The sequence below is a fragment of the Phyllostomus discolor genome, chromosome 8 (genome assembly GCF_004126475.2).
Source record: "Phyllostomus discolor isolate MPI-MPIP mPhyDis1 chromosome 8, mPhyDis1.pri.v3, whole genome shotgun sequence".
NCBI lineage: Eukaryota > Metazoa > Chordata > Mammalia > Chiroptera > Phyllostomidae > Phyllostomus > Phyllostomus discolor.
The window spans coordinates 87,340,598-87,362,171 of record NC_040910.2 but is presented as its reverse complement, the minus strand read 5'-3'; the positions used below and the strand labels follow the sequence as shown (position 1 = coordinate 87,362,171).

The 21,574-nt window shown below is 47.7% G+C and overlaps 1 long non-coding RNA gene across 2 annotated transcripts; it reads right to left on the bottom strand.

The window, feature by feature from the left end:
- Positions 1 to 826: 826 nt before the first annotated feature.
- On the bottom strand, positions 827 to 6,086 carry LOC118502159. Of its 2 annotated transcripts, XR_004904851.1 has the most exons (4): positions 5,245 to 6,086; positions 4,416 to 5,076; positions 1,453 to 1,584; positions 827 to 1,069 (listed from the first exon to the last, which is right to left on the bottom strand). It is a non-coding gene; the product is annotated as an uncharacterized LOC118502159 (long non-coding RNA). The 2 variants fall into 2 exon arrangements; XR_004904850.1 differs by lacking the exon at positions 827 to 1,069 and having other exon boundaries at positions 1,396 to 1,584.
- Between the last annotated feature and the right edge of the window lie 15,488 nt (positions 6,087 to 21,574).

The following is a 21,574-nucleotide window of genomic DNA, read 5'->3' as shown; positions in this document are numbered from 1 at the left end:
AACAAAATTCCAGACTGGGAAACTTAAACATCAGAAATTTATTTTCATACAGTTCTGGGAGCCAGAAAGTCTGAGATCTTGGTGCCAGCAGGTTGGTTTCTTCCCAGGCCTCTCTGCTTGCCTTGCAGGCAGTCGCCCCTCTGGATACACGCTCCTCGTGTCTCTCCGTGTGTCTTTTTTTTTCTCTGTGTGTCTTAATCACCTTTTATTATAAGGACACCAAATTGGATTAGTATCCACCCTAATAGCCTAATTTTAGCTTAATCGCCTTCTTAGAGGTTTTATATGTGTTACAGACTGAATGTTTGTGTCACCCCTGCCCCCAAGTCCACCCACTGAAGCCCTAACCCCTATGTGTGACTATATTTGGAGGTGGGACCACTAGGAAGTTCTTCAGGTTATGTGAGGTCATAAGGATGGAGACTTGATCTCAGAGGATCCGTGCTTATGAGAAGAGACTAGAAAATGTGCTGTCTCCCTCTCTCTCTGGGAACACAGATTTAACTTAATTGAATGCTTTTTATGGAACCAATTTTATGAGAGTTACAAAAAACATAATCTCTGTCCTTTAGGAGTTGGGGTGACAACATATATAGGCAGATAAAGATGAACACGCAGCACAGGGTAAATTGTGCCCCAAGTGCATGATTATTGAGATAGTCAAGGAATGCTTCCTGGAGGAAGTAGACTTTGAAGAGAACTCATGTTGTGACCAGATTGAGAGACCCAGCTGCATTGGAGGGAAAGAACCATGCAGGGGAGCCCTAACTTGTTAAAAATCTTCCTGCCACCTCCCCCTCAGCCAGCCAGCTCCTACAGCTGGAAGGTTCCCAGCTCCCCAAGGAGGGAAGGAGTGTGGGACAGTGTCCTGAGTCAACCTGACAGCAGGGATGTCCTCTTTCAATCTGTTGCTGAACCAGAGTTTGCAGCTGAATCACCGTCTCAAGGGACAGCTACCATCAGGAGCATGGTCAGGGTCACTCAGGGCACAACGCTAGCATTCAGCCAGCAAGACTGACTGCGGGCTGGCGTCATCTGCACGGACACTTGCTTGGCTCACACACTTGTTCTGGAATGGAAACTTCATTACAGCTCCATGCAGAGCTGCAAACCTTGGTCTTTGCAATGTCAAGGCCTGGCAGTGTCCCACTGGGTCAGCAGAGCAGCCTGCAGCAGCGAAGGGAGCAAAGAGGTGCCCCCAACATGGTGTGGGGGTTGCTGGGAGGTAACCCCACTCCTCCTGGACATGGCCAGGGGACCTAGGAGCCATGGGCTGCAGAAGTCACTCCTTTTGGTAGCAGCCAGCTGTCCCTTCTTCCCCAACACACACACACACACACACACACACACTGTTATTTTAGATTCTAACAACAGGGCTTAAAACTTTCTCTTCCTTTCACTCATTCATAACTTTTCAGGTTATAATAACTTTGTACTGAAAACACTTACTACCTCACTGGGTGAAATGACCTTCTTCTTAGGGAATCAGGGAGCTGAGCAGTGGATAGAGGAGTTTTACCTGTTCTGCTAGTTTGAAATGGAAACTTATCTGATGAAAATATCAGCAGCTTCATTCCTTTCCCTCTATGTTAAAAAAGAAAGTATTAATCTATAAGGAATTTTGAACAAATCTTCAAAGAGACCAATAAGAACTATTTTTCTTTTTTATTTTTTATTAAGTTTATTGGGGTGACATTGGTTAATAGGGTCATATAGGTTTCGAGTGTATATTTCTAGATACAAGATTTGTACATTGCATTGTATACCCACCACCCAAGTCAAACCATCTTCCGTCACCATATATTAGGCCGCTTCCATCCCAAGAACTAGTTTTAAAGTCACAATAAAGAGAAGCAGGCTTCTTTACAGCAGGAAAGTCCCACTGTATACAAAGTAAGGTTTTGCTGGGAAAAGTGGAACACGTATGTTCCATATGTGTTTTTAGGGAGTCACTATGGTCTGAATGTTTGTGTCTCCCCTAGCTTCATATGCTGAGACCTATCCCCCACAGTGATGGCATTAGGAAGTGGGACCTTTGGGAGGTCATGAGGGTGGAGCCCTCGTGAATGGGATTAGTGTCCTGATAAAAGAGACCCCAAGAGATCCTTTGTCCCTTCTACCATGTGAGAACACAACCAGAAGCCTGTGACCAAGAAGACAGTTTGCATCAGAACCCAACCATGCTGGCACTCTGATTTCAGCCTCCAGAACTGTGAGAAGTAAATTTCTGTTGTTTATAAGCTACCCAGCCGCTGGTATTTTGTTTATAGCCGCCCAGACTGACTAAGACAGGAGTCTTCGCATTAGGGTACAGGATAATTTTCCTCTGACCTTTTCCCATGTAAATTAACTTAAGTGGTTCTCTAAAAAAAGAGTTATAGCCCAGGCTGGTGTGGCTCAGTGGATTGAGTGCTGGCCTGCAAAGCAAAGGGTCGCCAGTTCAATTCCTGGTCAGGGCACATACCTGGCTTGCAGGTCGGGTCCCTGGTGGGGGGTGTGCAAGAGGCAACTACACATTCATGTTTCTCTGCTCTCTTTCTCCCTCCCTTCCCCTCTCTCTAAAAATAAGTAAGTAAAGTCTTTTTTAAAAATTATAATAAATCTAAAGTGTAAGAAATATGACCGAGTCCCAGGGTCTTAGAGATGTAATCTTGGTCAACAGGAACCCTGCCCACCAACGACAGAAAATCTACCTTGATTTTCAAGCTTGCCAGGAAAGGTACTGCTGTGGCCTTGCTCCAGGTTGCCTTCATCTTTGTGTTCTGTGTGCATCTCTCCTGAGCTACTTCCTTTCCTCAGACACAGTGAAGACCCCCAGCCCTTCCCCAACCTGTCACTGCCCCTCCCCCAACACACACACACCATAGAGCAGACCCCAGCTTCTGGGCTTTCTAGAATCCAGACACCTCTCCAACTACTTCCTAAGGTCACAGACAAATTCTGTAAGAAAAAGGCCATCGTTGGCCTATCTGACCCCACCACAGGCCTAGCTTTTCCCCTCTCAGATTGCATGTGACTGAGATACAACATCAGGCATATCAAAGAATCCAGACAATCACTAAAAGTATCAGCAGTTCATGGCTTTGATGTGCTGTCCACCCATACTCACAGTTACTTTTCACGTAAAGTGGCTGCCACTCTCTGTAAGAGATCTTAGGGAGTGAAGTGTTCCTCATTCCCTAAGGACAATGGGAATCGTGTCCTGGCTGTGTAAAGATGTACTAGTGATCAAAAATAAAATACACTGCACCCTCTTTCCTAGTAGGGGCTCATAGCCCAGCTGCAGTGCTGCCATTCAAAGTCCAAATGCCCAAGTGCCATATGCTGTTAATCCTCATTTTTGTTACATTCTCAATAACCACTGAGAATCATTCTCAACCTCCTTCCAGAATCATTCCAGAACCTCCTTCTAGAAACAGAATTGCCTATTGGCCATCATTCTCTGGCTCTGATCAACAGCTGACACACAACAGATCCAGAGCTGAATGCATGTCTCCTGTGTCACGGCCCTCTTCCAGCACCCCAGGGCCTTAAGAACCTTCTCACATCTTTCAAGATGCAACTAAAGCACCACCGAATCTTTCAGAATCCTTTTGTGATATTCCACCCAGGAGGCAGTGAATGCCTGCACTTGGACACTTCCTCTACCCTCCAGGTTTCTACTGTGGCACCTGTGATGTGCCATTGGGTTGGTGTATGTGGCTGTCCCACAACTGGACTGGAAGCTACTTGAACACAGGGACCATGTCTTGAATGTCTTCATTATCCCAGTGTCTATCAATGTCTGACACATAGTAGGTACTCAATAAATGTTCAATGGAAAAACATACATGATACAAGAATTCTAAATCCACTCAAGCCTCATTAAGATCCCTACTCCTTGCAGTCCTTGCCAAGCCCAGCTCTTTCTGTCGGAGAAGAGGAAAGCATTTTAGAGAGCTGCCCAGACATAGGAGGTAAAAGGCAGCAGCCAGAACAGAGCCCTGTGGATGCCAGAGGCCACAGCAGGCTGCCTAGGCATGCTCTCGGGTCCACTGTGCATCATCAGCTAACTCCCCCAGGCAAGGCTCCTGGACTGTGGATGCTCCATCTCTTTCCACCACATCTTAAGCCCAGGAGCCCTCCCTGTTTGGGTGCTAGTCATTAAGCTTTGCAACTCAGAGAGAATGGCACTGTGGCTGGTGGGACTGTCTACTCGGTGTTTCAGTGGGCATAGGAGCCACAGGAGAAAGAAGAGCCCTTCGGCCCAGCACCTCTTCCCCAACCTGTCATTTCTTAGGCAGCTGGAATACAGTGGACACAGGAGGACCCTAAGTGAACTCTCTTAGTTGAAGGAAAAGAAAAAAACACCCCAACCATTTCTCTTGTTCACATCAGAGTGGTCTTTTGAACTTGAATCTGACCACATCACTCACCTGCTCCAAAGTCTTGAATGGCTTCTTCTGGGAAAAATCGGATGAACTTTGAAAGGCATAGGTCTAAGGAGATCTTCATGATCCACCTTTGTTAAGCAACAGTGAACAACTTGCTTCAAACACAACACACTGGCACAGACCTCTACTCTGGCACATACTTCTGCCCTCAGCTGCCTGGGTCTTCCTTCTGCCCTTTCTTTGCAGAAGCCCAGCATCCTTCAGTCTCAGCTTCAAGGTTCTCTCCCCATACTCTTTATGGGGAATTGTAGAAGCACCTTCCCACTGCCCACTGTACTGTATGTTTCTCCCATTGCAGTGAGACCAGTGTCACTGTCTCACAACCTTCCAGTGTTGGTTCTCAATTTCCTTACCTGTAAAATGTGAATAATAATCTCCTAGTGTTAGTGGAAGGATTGATCCTGAGAAGTGGCAGCAGAGGTCTGGGGGAAGTGAGCAAGGGGAAGAAAGGAGGACAATCCAGATTCATTCTTTGGACCACTGGAGTCCTGAGTGAGCAGAGCCTCTGGGAGAAACAGTGTGGAACACCTCCAGAACAGTCCCACCCGAGAGAGGAGGAAGTTCCTGGCAACAGGCTCTGCACCCTCCAGCACTCTGCACAAGCAGTGCTGATTCTTCAGGATCAACAGGCCAGCACAGAAACCTAAACACATAACTGTTGTCATTCCACTACATGCTAGTCATTTAAGACCATAAGAAGTGCTCTCCACTCCTGCCCACACGCTCCAAAATTCCCAGCATCTCCGCGGACACTTCCCAGAGTTGGGTCCCTGCCCAACTCCCATGGCCCGGGTGACCGGACCACGCTTACCTTCGGGAGAAATGCCATCCTCGGCCAGTAGTGCTGGCCTTGGTGTTGGATTGTCATCCTGGATCCTGGATAAATTCAGAACCAGAATGCAAAAGGGAGAGAAAAGGACAATCTTGCAAGCGAAAGAGCCCTCGTGCTTCCCTCACACCCTTAAGTCTAAGGGGAGATGGGGGGACTGAAAGGCGCGGGGTGGGGGCGGCAGTGCTTGCGGCGCCCCTTTATTCTTGTAGCGCTCATGCCCCTGGGAAAAGTAGCTGGAATCAGCGCCAGCCAATCAGCGAGCAACGTTGAGGGCTCATTAGCATGCGCTGCCCTTGCGCCCACCTGCCGCCAGGAGGCCGTGTGTGGCTCTGCCGGGACCCAGCAGAGCCTCAGGTGAGACCTGCGAGTGGGAGGCTCTGTCGCAGAGATCCAGCTTTGGCTCACACCACTAAAGCCTGGAGAAGTGAAAACAGTCTACCACGAGCTTTGGATCCCTGGCTGGCTTGCCACCAAGTCACTGGATGGTGGTTACCAAATTATTTAAACATTACAAGCAGGTCAGTTTCCTCATCTAAGCAGAGAAAAGGAAATTAGTGCGTGGGAAATGACACCTGCCTGTCAGGTGCTATGAGGACGAAATGAATAACTGAGTCAGTTGGTAGTGGAGTGTAGTTGGCAGCGAAGAATGTTGCTCACCTGCCAGATGGGCTGGTTCTAAACACCAGATTTGCCACTTAGCTGTAGGAACTCAAGGGAATTATGGAAACTCTGTGGCCTTCATTTTCCCACTTGATAAATGAGGATACTGTGCCCTCTTCGTGTGTGTTTTGTTTGGGGGTTTTGGGGGATGATTGTTTTGGTTTTGGTTTTGGTTTTGGTTTTGAGATTACTGAGCTAACACTTGTAAAAGCACTCAGAACAGTAGCTGGCACATGCTGAATGTTAGGTAAACCATAGTTTCTCTTGCCTTGAGACTCTTTCTTAAAGGTCGCCATGCCTAGTGGCTCTGTTATATACATAATCCGAGGTCTGTCCTGTTAGAATAATAAGGGAACTGTTGGAGTAGTAAATGGAGGTGAGGTATAGGCTCTGCGTGCAAGCAGACTACCTGGGGTCGGATCTCAACTCTGCCTCTCACTAACTAGCTGTGTGTTTCAGGGCAAGTTACTTAACCCCTCTGTGCTTCAGTTTCTGTAACATGGGGATGGAGCAACGACTGCCTTCCTCATAGGGTTGTGAAGGGGTGCTGGAGTAAACCAATCAGTAGATATCAGTTGTTAACATTATTAACATTAGTATTATTAAAGATAGTGTAATAGGCCCTGGCTGGTGTAGCTCAGTGAATTGAGCGCGGGCTGGGAACCAAAGTGTCCCAGGTTTGATTCCCAGCCAGGGTACATTCCTGGGTTGCAGGCTATAACCCCCAGCAACCCCACATTGATGACTCTCTCTCTCTCTCTCCCTCTCTCTCTCTCTCTCTCTCTCTCTCTCCCCCTCCCTCCTTCCCTTCCCTCTCTAAAAAATAAATAAATAAAATCTTTTTAAAAACTATCATTTTAAAAAAAAGATAGTGTAATAGAGCACACAACTTGGAATGAAAATAGTCTCAAGTTGACAGTTACTTTCTTATTCTCAATTTCTTCATCTTTAAAAGAGGGACTGGAACTAACCAATCTCTGACAAAATGAGACCTCTCACATCTAACACTCAGCATTCTCAGGATCAGGGACATACCTGTTTTTCATTTTTGGAGCAGGGCAATGAAGGTGGCAGATTAAATGGAGATCAGAAGGAAGTGGGTGGCCATTTGCCATAAGAGGTCCAATCAGCTAACAACTCTTCACATACTCTGGTTCCTACCCCGACGGAAGAGCCGAGTTCCTGCCAGGCTGCCCAGACATTTTAGCTTTGAGTTAAAGCACTGGGATAACACTTTCCGACACCAAACTCTGAAGTCTGGTTGACTCATAGGGAAGTGACTTGACAGAAAGCTTACCTGACATGTAGCCTGCAGCCCCAGCTGGGGCCACTGCAATCGTGTGTGATTGGGGGCGGAGGGAACTGCTAGTTCCATCCAGGCTTTCAAACTTACCGGAATGGGTTAAGCAAAGTAACCTCAGAATCATTTTAAATGTGTGACTATCTACAATCATTTCCTCATTCTCATATTTTCTTGCTTTGGGCTTTCTACCTTTTTTCTTGGTCAGGTTAGATAGTGATTTGTCTACTAAAATGAAATAGTGTGACTGTGTGTGTGTGTTACTTGAGAACCAGATTTTATTGCATAGTTAACACTTTAAGATCATTCAGTCATTGGATATTTATGCTGTTTAAAGTAGTTAACAGATGTGAGAGGGCTCTGTAAAACAGAAAAATACTTTAGGTGTATGGACTGGCCACCTGTGGCACTTTGCATCTATTGCCCTAAGGTAATTCATGGTGTCCTCTTGCACTCTCAAAAGTGACTATGGATGATAAATCATGATCCTTCTGATCATGTGGTCTAACGATGGTCTAATCAACCTCTTCATTTCCTAGATGAGGGGGACATCATGGGGTGGTGGGAAGAGAGTGTGACTAGGACTCAGGACACTGGATTCTGATTCCAGATCTATTACTGACCCACTGGGGGATTCAGGCAAGTCACATCACCTCTTGGAGACTCAGTCCCTGGCCAAAGTCATTCAGCACTGTCCAAAGTTTGCAATGCAAGTCATGTTTCTCAAACTTGAGTGCACACACTGGAGAACTTGTTAAAACACAGGTTCAGATTCTGTAGGTCTAAGGGAGGCTGAGAGTCTACATTTCCAGCAGGCTCCCAGGCGGCCCCAGGCTGACCTCAGTCTGAGTAGCAAAGGTCTACAAAGACTTGTTCCACAGACTATAAATAAACATGACATTCAACAACAGCAAAAAAAAGTGGGGAGAGGGTTATAGTGAAATACATTCAGAAATCCATATGCCTCATACATTTAAAAGGGAGTGCTTACTTTAGGGCTTCCCATGCCCTCTAAACACACTTCCACAGAGGATGACTTGAGCAACTCAGAAGAAAAGATTCCCAGAAGGACAAAGGTCCTCATGTTATCAACTGATGCAACAGAGGCAAAAAGGCAGCTGGTTTGCCACGCCCATGCTCAATCCCTCACCCAGGTGAAGAAATGAAATCTTTGCTTGCTTGCCACACTTAAACCTCTGTGCAAAGAAAACGATTTCACACACAGCTCTCTCCACATCCCCACCCCAACCCCTAGCTCATATTTTGGACCACGTGACTTGACATGTGAGTAACTGTACCAGGGACATTGGAGTACCTGACCCAGGCCACCACGTCATAGACTGGCCAATTGTAACATGGCCAGATAGAAAATGATGACCTGGACCAACCAGATTGTCACTATTGCAAACAGTCATTTGAGCTGGCTAGCAGAGGTGGCCAAATCTGAAAAAGCAGCCCCCAGGTGGAATCAGGCCCATGATGAAGCAAAGCCATAGCTGAGCTAAAGTTGTAAGAGAGACAAACTCTGAGCAGGCAGTGGGAGGCTGGGGTGGTAACAAGAATAGGAGAGCCACACAGAGCCAGGCAGAGATAACCAGGAGCGCTTCCAAATAGAAGTGAAGGCCACGGTGGGGCTATTGGTAAGTAACAAGAGCAAATTGTATCATTTTTAGTCAGTCTTCCCAGGAGGTAATGGGCTACAGACTGGGGAATGAGGGACACATGATCCTGTGGTGTTCCAGGAAGTCCAAAGCAAGCCAGCAATTTGTAACAACAGTGGAACCTTATTGTCATCAGATCTTCATTCTGTCCAACCTCTTCCTATACCCACCCTGGTCTTGACACTGTATTTCATTTGTTTTCCCTGTTCTCATATTTAATTTACACTTCACTATTTATATTATGCATCTCCTGTATGCCTTACTGACTCAACTATAAAAAGAGACATGGTATAGGTAAATAAATAGATCAGATGAGAACTAATTTAAGTGGAATTGTGTCTGAATGACCATATCCCCAAATCCTCCTTAACCATCAGTGTGGGCATAGAGATAGGTCTCCAGCTGCACGTTACAGGATTCACCCCAAGTTGACTCCTGTTTAAAATCATAACGATTTGGATGATGACAGTGTTTACGTTTTTCAAACAAAGACACGATAAAAGAATAGCTAATACTTTAGGAACAGCACTTGGACCCAAAAGATCTTGCCAGTGACAGCTTAATCCAGTACACTGATCAAATGCCCACCCTGAATCAGCATCTCTGGGCTAAAATGCAGTGTTAGGATTTCTAACTGCTACCAAAAATTATGATAGGAACGAGCCATGGGAATTTCTTTGTGAAAAAATTCTGGTTTGAGCCAAAACTGTTGTCAAGATATTGACCAGTCTAACTCTCTACTATCTACTGCAGGATACATTTCTTTCAAAGTTTAGTACCAAGGAAGACTCAGTTCTCCCTGTAACCGCCCACACTGTGTCCGTTTCCCCGATCAGGAGAGATGTGCATTTCTTGTTTCCCTTTTCATCTTGACCAGCAGAACTCTTCAAATATATGGCAACAGGCTCCCTTGGAACAACTGAAATGAACATTTGATTTCTAATTTTCTTCTCCAATCTGTTTTCCTATTCGAGTTCACATATCATTGGTTTTATTGTCTGAGCTTCTTTCTTTTCGTAAGCCACAACAACTCATTTTTGGAATGACTTGAAATATAAATATGTCAAATAAACTATATTTGAATGATGAGTGGGAGATGGCTTGATGAATTGGACAAGATGAGGAAAAAAAGAAAAAATAAGCAATCCTAACAGTCTTCAAGATAAACAACTATATTTATCCAAATGATGTGTTAAACCTGTACTGTTTCATTTTAGTCTAGGATGCCTATTAGAGAAAGAACAGTCTGGTAAAAATATATTCGAGTTTGATAAACATCTTCCTGTTCTTACAACACAATTGATTAGAGCACGTCTGTTCATCTAAATTGATTAGTTCAGCTCAGAAGTAAAAGGATGTCTCATTCCTGCAGGCCTAGGTCTCCTCCCTCTTCCCCGCACCACCTTAATTTCCAGGTGGGGTGTGTAGTGAGGACCCGAGGGAGGGAGGAAGCAGGTAGGAACAAGGATGGATGACTTGACATGAAGGATTTCATGTAGCATGATCTGACCTCAGAAAGACCACCCAGTCACCCCCAGTAGGTCAGCCTATAATAGGAAATGTTTTCCCTCCATCCTTCCCATCCTAGGGAGCGGAGTCCCTGCAAGGAGCCCAGAAATTTCCCAGAAACTCCTGCTAGAAATCATCAAAGGCAAACAGGACAATATGTCCCATCCTCTGTACCTCAAGAGACACCACAATACGCCTCCCTTAAATGGGAGCCAGGTGGTTTCTGTTGAATGATATTGATGTCTTTCAATATCATTGAGCAAATCTTTCTTCTCCCTTATAAATGTACATGCTCACCACTAAAAATTTAGAAATAGAGAAAAGCACATTTAAAAAAATTTAATAATATCTAATCTGGGAAAAGAAGCTTGCGTGCCCCGAAGTGGAATGCATGAGGCAAAGGGAAGTGCTGGGAGTCAGCAGGCTTGGATTCTGGCCCTAGCTGTGCTTGCTGCAACTAGCTGGCATGACCTTGGGCGACTGATTTATTCTTGATGGGTTTTTTTTCACTTGTTCAAGGTTGGGCCGGGCACACCCACTTGTAACACTCCAGGATCACAGGATAGTTAAACAGACAGATGCTGTAGGCCCACTGCCTGGCTTTGCATTCCTAGCACTGTCCTTCATGGGTTATTTGAGCCTCAGTTTCCTAGCCTGTCCATGTTTCAGTATTCCCATCTATAAATGGAGACAATGGTACTATTTCTCACTTACTGAAGATGTGGCGAATGTTGGCCACTACTAGTATCTTTAACACAGTCCAGCCTGCCTTCCCAGCCACATCTCATGCCACACAGACCTCTTTTCAGGGAGCCGTGTGTCCAACATTGTCTACACAGCATCACCATGACCTCTTATGGCATTTGGGATCTCCACTCTGTGACGTCCGAGACAGAGGGGATACGGCCCATGGTCCTATAGGCCTCCTTCAGTGTCCCCAGTCTCAGCAAATACCAGCACCCACGTACTTGCTCAGGCCACAGACCTGGACATCGACCAGATAACCTGCCCTATTCTACCTTCCACAGGCCCGTGCAACTATCAGACTAAGCTCAGGTCTCCAACTTAGCCTCTATCAGAAAAAAAGGGGCTGTTTCCATGCTCAATCTATCCAATTCAGGCAGAGGAAGGGGGCTCTATCAGATATGCCATCAGAGACCCCACACTCAGTAGGATCTTCAGGGTGTCCTGAGCGGCCTTGGCAGATGAGTGGCTTTCAGTTCAAGGTCCCTCTGAGTTCAGGCACTACAACCCGAACTCCCAGCGGCAGGTATCTGGGACAGGTGCCTCCACTCCCACCGACACACTGCCCCTGCTGCACCTGCCTGTGAGTGGGGAAAGTGGAAGGCGCCGCTCAGGGATGGGAGGTCGAAGGTACCCTCATTCCACCTGGTGGAACCCAGGCCTGGTCTAGATACCTCCACCTTGTCCTTGAAGTCTCTGCTTTGTCAGAGCTCCTCACGGTACCACAGCTGATGCTAAAGGAGATAAGCCACCTTTACTGGGTGGGTATAGGATGCTGAATCCTTATACCTTTCAACTCACTTAATCCTCACAACATCTCCAGGGGGAACCTACATTTGTGATCCCCACTTTACAGATGGGGAAACTGAGTCAAGTAGGCTTTAAATGAGTACCCCAGATCATGTAGCCTTGAATGGCAAGTGGCAGAGCTGGGGTTTCACCCCAGGCAGGCTGTTCTATAGAGTCCACACTCTGCCCTGGGCTGCTTTCACCCAAGTGGGCACCAGCTGGTGACCCTCAGGGGCACCAGCCACCACGACCTCCCTCAGGGTTTTCACATCCCCGGTGTTCCTGCGGCGGGCTCAGCCACCGTCCGAGACCTGAGCCCCTCCTTCAGCTGCCAGCAGATACCTTCTTCCCAGGCGAACAGATGGGGGAGCAGGAGCGTGTGTCTGTCCAACTGAGACTTTCCAAAGCAAGGGACTTTCCAAAGTTCCCACTCCGCTGCTCTCTGCCTCTGGTTTTCCTGGGAATACTGACAACGATGTCTTAAAGGGCACAGGAAGACGACTGATCCGGGATACACACAGGAAATGAAAACATGGGCACCTGCAAGGACTTGTTTATCATCCACACGTTTCACTTTCTTTATTTAGACAGTTTTGGGTTCCATCTCCATCACTAGTACATCTCTGTGCTCCCACTGGGTCTAAATACTGCCGCCCTCCCCTCTCCTCCACTGCCCACCCCCCAGCATCCACTTGCTTTTTCAGGCTACTTGCTTTTTCCTGGGCACCTGAACCAGCTTGGGGCTCTTGCATCTCCCTCTGTCCCATTCCCCTCCTCCACGTGGTTGACCGTTGCTGCAGCCCGAGCCCCCTTCCGGACCATAGGCCCCAGTCAGAGCCAAGCTTCCTTCCTCTTCGTTGGCCCTAGTTCTGTGCCTGCTCTTGACACCCACCGCTCCCAGGGGCTCCTTGTCCCCTTTGGACTGCAGGCGTCCCCAGGGGCACAGCCAGGGGGCTGGATAGCCTCCTCACACCCCTCACCCTGCACTGCACACTTTGCCACCCCACCCCCATCTTACCTGCAGTGCCCCAGGAGCCCCCTTCCTGAGCAAACTGCCCTCAGTCCTCCCAGAACCCCACCCTGACACTCAGCAGCCCTGGCCTCTCCCCCAGCCCCACCCCCACACAGAAGGCAGCAGTAAGCTGAGTTCTCTTTGCTTCCCAGGACACTCCCTGAATCAGATGCTACAAGTCAGCCTTCTCTGGGGTTCATGCTTCCCCGTTTTGCCTCTTTTCACCCACCCAGTCATGGCTCCAGCTTTTCTCCCTATATTCAGTTTCTTGCCCTCCCACCCACAGACACACCCTCAGATTTCACAGGCCCTGGGGCAATTCCATACACGAGTGAATGAGAGAATTGGAGGAAAACCCCACTGTGATAGCCCAGCAGTGCAATGCCAAGGTTACCCACTCCCTCTGCAGCTCTCTCACACATTGGCCCCCTTCTCAAGTCCCCATCAAACCTCCACCCCTCTCATTCTCCCCAGGCAACAGGGCGTTTTCTCAGCTGAGCAGCCAGTGGCCTTGACTCCCACCTCCCCCTCCAGCTCATTCTTATTCACTCCTGCTGGAGGATAGGTGTCCTTTCTCCTGGTCAAGGCCACCGCCTCCAGCTGTGTGTGCTTCTGGGTCTTTGTCCTACTATCTCTTCCTTGACCTTCTTCAATCCTGCTACTCTTCTCTCTGCCTTCCCCCACCCCCCCCCCCTCTCCCATTGATATAGGCCTTGCCAAAAATAGGCTGGTGAGACTGGTGATATGCATTGAATTGCATCCCCCAAAAGATATGTCCAAGTCTTGACACCTAGCACTTCAGAATGTAACCTTATTTGGAAATAGCGTCTGTACAGAAAAAAATCAAGTTAAAAATGAGTTTAGGCACACCCTAATCTGATATGAATAGTGTCCTTATAAAAAGGGAAAGTTTGGACAGAGGAAGATGATATGAAGACACACAGTGGGAGGATGGTCCTGTGAGGTACAAGCCCCTGGCAAAGGAGTTCTGGCAAACACCAGAAGCTGGAAGAGTTTGCCTGGAGAACTCAGGAAGGGCTCTTCCCTACAGCTGTCACAGAGAGTATGGCCCTGCCTACACCCGGATTTAGAACTTGTAGCGTCCAGAACTGAGACAATGCATGTCTGTTGTTTGAAGTCGGGGCACTCTGTGACGGCAGCCCTGGGAAATGCCTGCAGTTGGGGAGGCTGACCCTGAGAGTGGCTTTGACCCCTCCTCGCTGTGAGGCTGGCATCCTGGAATGACGGTTGGATGAGGACTCTTCCTGGGCCTCTGCTGGGAACACTGAGTATATGTCCTGGCAGTCACCAATATAAAGTTGTACTTTAAAAGTGACTCTATAGGTCTGTGACATGTGGTAATTTGTAAACCCGAGGCACCCCAAGGACATATCCTAAGTACGTTCAAGTCCCCAGCACCTGGCACTGGGCCTGGTACCATACAGGCTTCCAGTGCTGTGCACTGACTCATTGAGTCTGGTCACCTAAGGTAGCAGAAGTCCAGGGAGAGTCTGGGGTTTCCAGAAGCATCCCCAAGCCTAGCATAGCTTTAGTGCCCATTCACACAGGTCAGTCCCCAGGACACACTTGATCTCACGCCATGGTGGAGACAACCAAGTAAAGTTCTGAGATGCCCCGGTGGAGTCTGCTGACAGTTTCCCAGGGGTGACTCACAGCTCTGCAGAGAGAAGTAGGGCTCTCCTGTTCCTCCTTCTGCCTTTCCGGGAAGCCCTGGGAACAGAATGCAAAAGCAGCTCTTTCCCTCCAGCCTGGCATCTGCTTCCAGCTGCGGGAGAACCAGCAGGCCATCAGATAACATTGAAGTGGCTGTGACCACAGTGTTCCCATTGGAAGCCCGGAGCCCAGCAAGTGCCCTCCCCCACCCCCATCCAGGCCTTTCAAGTGGTCCAAATGGCATCTTCCACTTTCATCAGTCTTCCCTACTAGATGCAACCCCTGTCGTATTAATACTCTTTATAGACTGGGGCTCATCTCCTAGTAGGAGCTCAACAAATGTTTAATAAAATGAATTTTTAAAGCAGTTCTTGAGTCGTCAGGTCAATGCTGGGGCAAAGTGACACAAAGGAACCTAACTCGGCGGAGGTTTGTCAGCCACCTATTCTATCGGGCTCCTTCTGGCACCCCCTGCCAGTGACCCTCCTGAACCAGCACTCCACGGGTCCTCCGAGTCCACACCCTCTTTTCTCCCAGGTGCTCACAGCCCAGATTCCCAGACCAGCAGGCAGGAGCCGAAGCGGACTGGTGTTTAGGTGGAATTTGGATGACCGTGCTTTCAAGTGAAATGGATAACAGAGGTTCCTCTGAGTGTCTGATTGATAAATGGAAAGTGCTTTTAATGTCCCCAGGGTCCATGGTGGGAGCTAAGTACCCTGGAATGGGCAGACTAGGGGCCTGGAGGATCAAGGAACATGAGTGCCTGCAGGTCAAACCCCAAGGCACAATCCTGATCTCACATTTCCAGCAGCCTGTTTGATAAGCCAGTTGAGTGAGTCTCCTCATGGGTCTATTGAAAAAACGCGTTCCTTCAGGCAGCACCGTTGTCTTGGTGGCTCTGAAGGATGGGCTCGGGCCTGGAAAAGCTTCACTGTATTTACATGTGATTGGTGCCCCAATCAATTGGTTGAACGATGAGGTGCCGAGCTGAGGAATGCCGTAGACCTCGCGGCATTTATGGAGCCCTTTAGCACATGCTCATCGTGGTGGAGAATCAGAGGCAAAGACCCAGCCACTAGAGGAGAGTCTGCCTGTGTTGGGAAGCCAAGAGCCGCACAGAACAGCACAGCATCGAAAAGAGCGTTCGGGGCACAGGCTTCAGAGCCGGGCTGGGTTCCAATCCCGTTCTGCCCCATCCAAGCTGTGTGCCCTGGACTGAAGAGGCTACGCAACTTTTTCCTGTCTCAATTTCCTTAAATGTACTAATCGTAGCACCTACTGTGTAAGGCCACTTCTCAGGATTGAATGGACTATGCACGGAGCGCTTAGAACAGTTTCTGGCACGTCGTCAGTGTTAATGGCTGTCGTCATTGTTAGTGTTGACTAGACTGCTAAGTGAGATAGTGTGTAGAAAGTGCTAAGCAGTGCCTGGTACTCACCGAGCAGTCAGTAATATTAACTAATACTATTACCATTGTATGTTTAAATTATGAATCAGTTATCTATTACTGTGTGTAAAATTACCTCTAAATTTAGCAGCTTAATCCAACAATAAACATTTATTGTCTCATACTTTTTGTGGGTCAGAAATTTGGCAGCAACTTAACAACTTCATGGTTCTAGCTCAGGGTTTCTCAAAAGGATGCAGAAGAGCTGCTGCCTGGGGCTCGACTAGGGTCTGCTTCCTAGCTGGCTCACTCTCATGGCCAGGGGCCTCGGTTCTTCCCCCACGTGGACTTGTCCTGGGGCTGCTGGAGTGTCTTCACGGTACGCAGGCGGGTTCCCCTCTGGGGAGTAACCCAGCAGAGAAAGGTGGAAGCCACGTGTCTTTGACTGTGAAACTCTGTGCCACAGGAACCCATCAGTTACACGGGGCCGCCCTGTTCACTTTGGGAGGGTTACACAAGGCTGGGGATCCCAGCAGAGACTCCCTGGGGGCCAGCCTGGAGGTGGGCTGCCCCAAGTCCTAAACTGTGTGGCAAAGACTATGATTTCGGATGAGGGAAAAAAAATGAAGGTTAAAGTACTCAGGGAGTGGGGTTTTGTTGTTGTTGTTGTTGTTGTTGTTTTAAGCTAAATCTTGAAGGATGTCTTTCACCATTTCTTTTTCCTCAGAGTCATTACTTCTGTAGTACTTGGAAAGAGAGGAGGGTAGGACTTTTATAATCATAAGGACAATAGAGTAGCAAGGGTAATATGAGGAAAAATTTAAAAGAGGTGACCTATTTGAGGGATGGCAAAGGGGAGACTGACATTAGGAAGGAAAACTGTCTAGAAATAAGGTAACAGACACAGCCTGGGCCTGTCCAAAGCCAAGAAAATACACTTGGAGTAGCTGAAGTAGAAAGTAAACATTAAAGGCAGAAGGCTTTGGCTAAACACATTTTCAAAATGCCTGTAGGCTTGTTTGATGTGGGGGTTTGAGGCTGCATAGTGGATTTCTGAAGGTGAAAAATATTCTCCTTTAAGGGACAGTCTCTTCAAAGCAAGCCTGCCTGGGCAAGGTCAAGGCAATACCAGGAAACGGAGTTGAATAGCGTCCTTTTATTAGGATAGGAAGCTCCAGTTGATAAGAGAGTGGGAATCAAGTATTCCAGTTGGAGGAAGAGCCTCCCCAGAGGAAGCGTTGGAGTGGGAGATAGTCTGTGTTTACTCAGCGTGCCCGCAGGTCTGCCGTTTATACAAACTGCAGCATCGGCATAGCTGAAGATAGACCCGCCTGACGTAGAAAGACCAGTGTCTGATGCTTAGCCGGCCCAAGGGGAAGCGCCTGCCCAGACCCACCCAGCTGGGGGGACTCGCAGCCGCTCAGACACGTTGGGGTGGGGAGGGCCGCTCTGCACACTACGGCCCCAACGCTTCCCGCTGCGGTGCTGCGCAGGGCCAGGACACTCGCGAAGCACCCCCTTCCTGCCCTGCAGGAAGCATGGAGTGTCTTTTCCGGTGACTCGTCAGCTGCAGGGAGCACCTCATGACCCCCTAAGACAGGACTGTGGTCCAAGCATCAAGACAACACTAAAACCCAACATTTGTAGATCAGCGTGGGGGCCCCACGTGCTCCCGGCATGACGCTGGACAACGTGCAGCCCTGCAAGGACTGTGCTGCTGAGGGGGGTGGCCAAGTCAGACATTTCCAGGTTTGAACCAGCACCTCCCCTTGCGTTCGATCTCGGCTTGTGCGGCTGACCGCTCAGGGCTTCAGTCTCCCAATGTGGGAGATGGGGAGAAGGCTTACCGGTGAGGAGCCCTCGGACGGGGCCTAGCATTGAGCAAGAACTCAGAGACAATGACCACCACCGCGATCCCATTGTTAAATTCCGTTATTATTCCACGCCTTCGAGTCTTCATCTGGATGTTATTTCCAGCCCAGAATGCCCTGCTCCCCACCCCCCTCTTCCCCTTCTCTTCTTTCAAAGCTTAACTCAAATACCACCCACCTGCTTTCAATGAGGCCCCAGGCTGGTTGAGATGCTCTAATTCACAAGCCCTGGGCAGCTGTCCCCACTCCCCTCCTGGCACAGAGCACTTAGTACAGTGATAACTGGTTGACCAGTTGGCCTCACCCACTGTAAACTCCTTGTAAATCCTTTCTTCTTTGTATTTCCCAACATGGACACAGTGCCCGGCCCAGCCAGGCACTCCCCAACATCCTGACAATGCACTACTGGGCTTGTTTCATAGTCCACAGTTCAGTCCCTAACTGTGCCAGCAGCCCCGGCAGGCTTGCTTTTGACCTGGATCATCTGCAAGTCAAGGCTGCAGATTACAGTGATTCAGGAGGAATGGGGCGGGCTGGGGTGGGGAGGTGGGGGTGAGCAGCTTCCTTTCTAGAAGAGCCTTCCCTCTTACAATACAGCAAGACCTGAAGTAATGCTTTTCCCAGGGAAGATACTGGGGGTATGAAAAAAAAAGTAGCCAGGGAACAGAGGGCTTGCAGCTTAGACCTTTCTTGTGACTTCTGGAAAGTCCTTAATTCAGCTCCAGTCTAGAACAAGCACCTCAAGGAGTTCCCTAGAACTAAGGAGCAACTTTCACAATCTCGAGAGACTCTGGACAAAGTCCGAGATCACCATGTGATTCATAGGGTGGAGTAGATGATATAAATTATACATTTGCTTTTAAAACTCCATAAAAAAAACACAGTCTCCTGGGCCTGGCTTCAGTGTTCTGTCCTAGGCGAGTCACTTCCTGACCAGCAGAAGCACCCTGGTTCCTTAAACTGTTTCATATGAACTCAGTCTCCCAGGCGTGCAGGCTCAATCCTCCTGCCGTCTCTGCCCCTTTCCTTGCCCTCACTCTAAAGAGCCTCTTTGTTTTCTTAGACCTATGGAGTCTGGCTTTGTAAAGCCTCTGGACGGTTCTATTGGCTCACACTAGCCAGGAGCTGTCACCACCCAGCTGAATCACAACAGTCATCCCCAAACCACTCTTCTCAGCTGCTGTCTTTCCTCTGTCCACCCACTCCTGGCACCTCCTGGGCTCCCATGCCAGATGTGATGGCCCTAAAACATTGCATGTGTTGCCCCTCCCCTGCTCAGAAATATTCCAGTGGTTTCTGTTTAGTGACAGAATAAAATCTCAGCATCATCACGGGGGATTCAACCCCTTTCCAACCTGACTCCACCATGTCTCTTCAGCCTCAACTGACTGGCTCTAATCAAACCGACTCCGACGTTGTCCCGACCACACATCAGGCACATGCCCACCCTCAGGCTGCTCCACCTGCCTGGATGCCCTTCTGCACTCCTTGTCTTGTGAGCAGTCATTCAAGGCTTCTGTCCACTTCCCATGGGTTGGCCCAGGAAATAACCACTAGCTCCAAGTAGCTATTGAGCACTTGGGATGTGGCTCGTGACACTAAGGAACTTAATTTTTGTATTTTATTTAATTTCAGTTAAATTAAATTTAAAGATGGATACAATGACTCAGTTTTTGGAAAACATTTAAGTACATTTGGGATGATTTGATTTTGTGAATCTGCTTTTTCAGCTGTAAATTTTATGAAATCTAAATACAGACAAGTTATCTTCAATGAAAATTTAGCATCTGAATTGAGGTTCCTGCAAATGTAAGCTGCACACTGAATTTTAAGACTCAATATACAAACAAGAATGTAAGGTATCTCTCCATTAATCTTTATGTTGATTATATGTTGAAATGATATATTTGGCTATGTTGGGTTTAATAAACTATATTGTTAAAATCAATTTCACTTTCTTTTTATTTTCTAAAATAAAATATGCTCCTAGAAAATTAAAAGTTACACTGTGACTTGCATTTTGCATTATATTAGTAGTTTTATTAAGCAGCCGTGCTCCAAAATCTAGTTCCTGAAGCAATTATCAGGATAGTTTACTTAAAACTTAGTATGAGCAACTTTGTTTTCTTAATCTCTATTTTTATATAACAAAATCATTAACCACTTTTAATCGCCAATGCCTATCAGCACGTGCTCTTATTATTATCTGACACCTGTTTTGCCTGAGCAGTTTGCTGGGTGCTTTACATGTTATCACACTTACTCCTCTCAGCAACCCAGGGAGGCGTGGGCATAATTAGCTCCATTTCTCAGATGAGGAAAGTGAAGCTCAGAGAGGTTAGGTGGTTTATACCAGGATACTACTAGTAGCTACATGAGTTAGCAGAGCTGGGATTTGAACCCATACCTGCCTGCCACTTGCTGATACTCTTTGTGACTTCAGCTCATACCTGTTAGAAATGAGCACTAAGTATTGCTGTTGAGAATAGTTCTAGTTTCTCCTGCCACCACTAGTAACTCCACTGTCCTGTATACCTCACTGTGAGAGGCTACTTGACTGATGTCCATTATGTGATGATATGTACTAATCATGCCTACCCTGCACACACCTCCCACTAATTCAAGTCACCTAATAACCCATTATGTGGTATTATCTAGCCTTTCCAGGTTAGTGTAGTATGTAGCAATATGTAGGATTCTGGTTTTGACAAATGGGGCTGAGCCAAAAATCTCCTGTCTAGTCACTGCATAGGTCCCCATAGTCCTGGAGGGGACCTCAGAAATGCATGAAAATGCTTTAGAAGTAGGCAGAAGGTGCATATGTATTTAAATGATATATGTTTAGTGAACCTTTACCATATGCCATGCTAGATGCTGAAGACACAAGATAAGTTAGCTGTGCCCTTGCCTTGAAGGGTCCACAGTCTGGCACAGTAGGTGAGGGAGGGGACAATTAATCTAGTGTGACCAGGGCTGTGATGGTGGGGAGTGAGGATGCTATAGGACCTCAGAGACCAGGTACCTTGACCAACCTGGGGAAGGGGAGCAGGGAAGGAAGGAAGGAAGGAAGGAAGGAAGGAAGGAAGGAAGGAAGGAAGGAAGGGAGAAGGGAAGGAGGGAGGGAGGGAGGAGGGGAGGGAGGGAGGGAACTAGGGAGGAAGGAAAGAAGGAAGGAAGGGAGGGAGGGAGGGAGGGATAAGACAGTGGGATGGAGGGCAGGGAAGCAGAGGGGAGCCTGAAAGGAAAAAGTTTAGGCTGGGGGATAGAAGAAAGGTTTTTCAGAAACACTTCCTAGTTCCTGGCTATTGAAAAAGTGCCCCCACAACTATTCTTTGTTTCTTTATCTGTGAAGATTGAATTAAGAATAGGGCCATAGAGGGGCAAATCTTTTGGGGACCCAAGACAAAATTGTAGGTATAAAATTAGTTTAGATTTTCCAGCAGAACTTATTGTGCTTCCTGGGTGAGTCTATTGCAGGGGAGTCAAACTCATTTTCACCGGGGGCCACATCAGCCTGACAGTTGCCTTCAAAAGGCTGAATGTAATTTTAGGACTGTATAAATGTAACTATTCCTTAACTAGGGGCAAGGAGTTTGGCACTGCCACTGGGTAGAAACAAGACGTTGGGCCGGAAAAAACAAGGTGGAGGGCCGGATTTGGCCCACAGGCCTTGTGTTTGCTACCTGTGATCTATTGGGTCA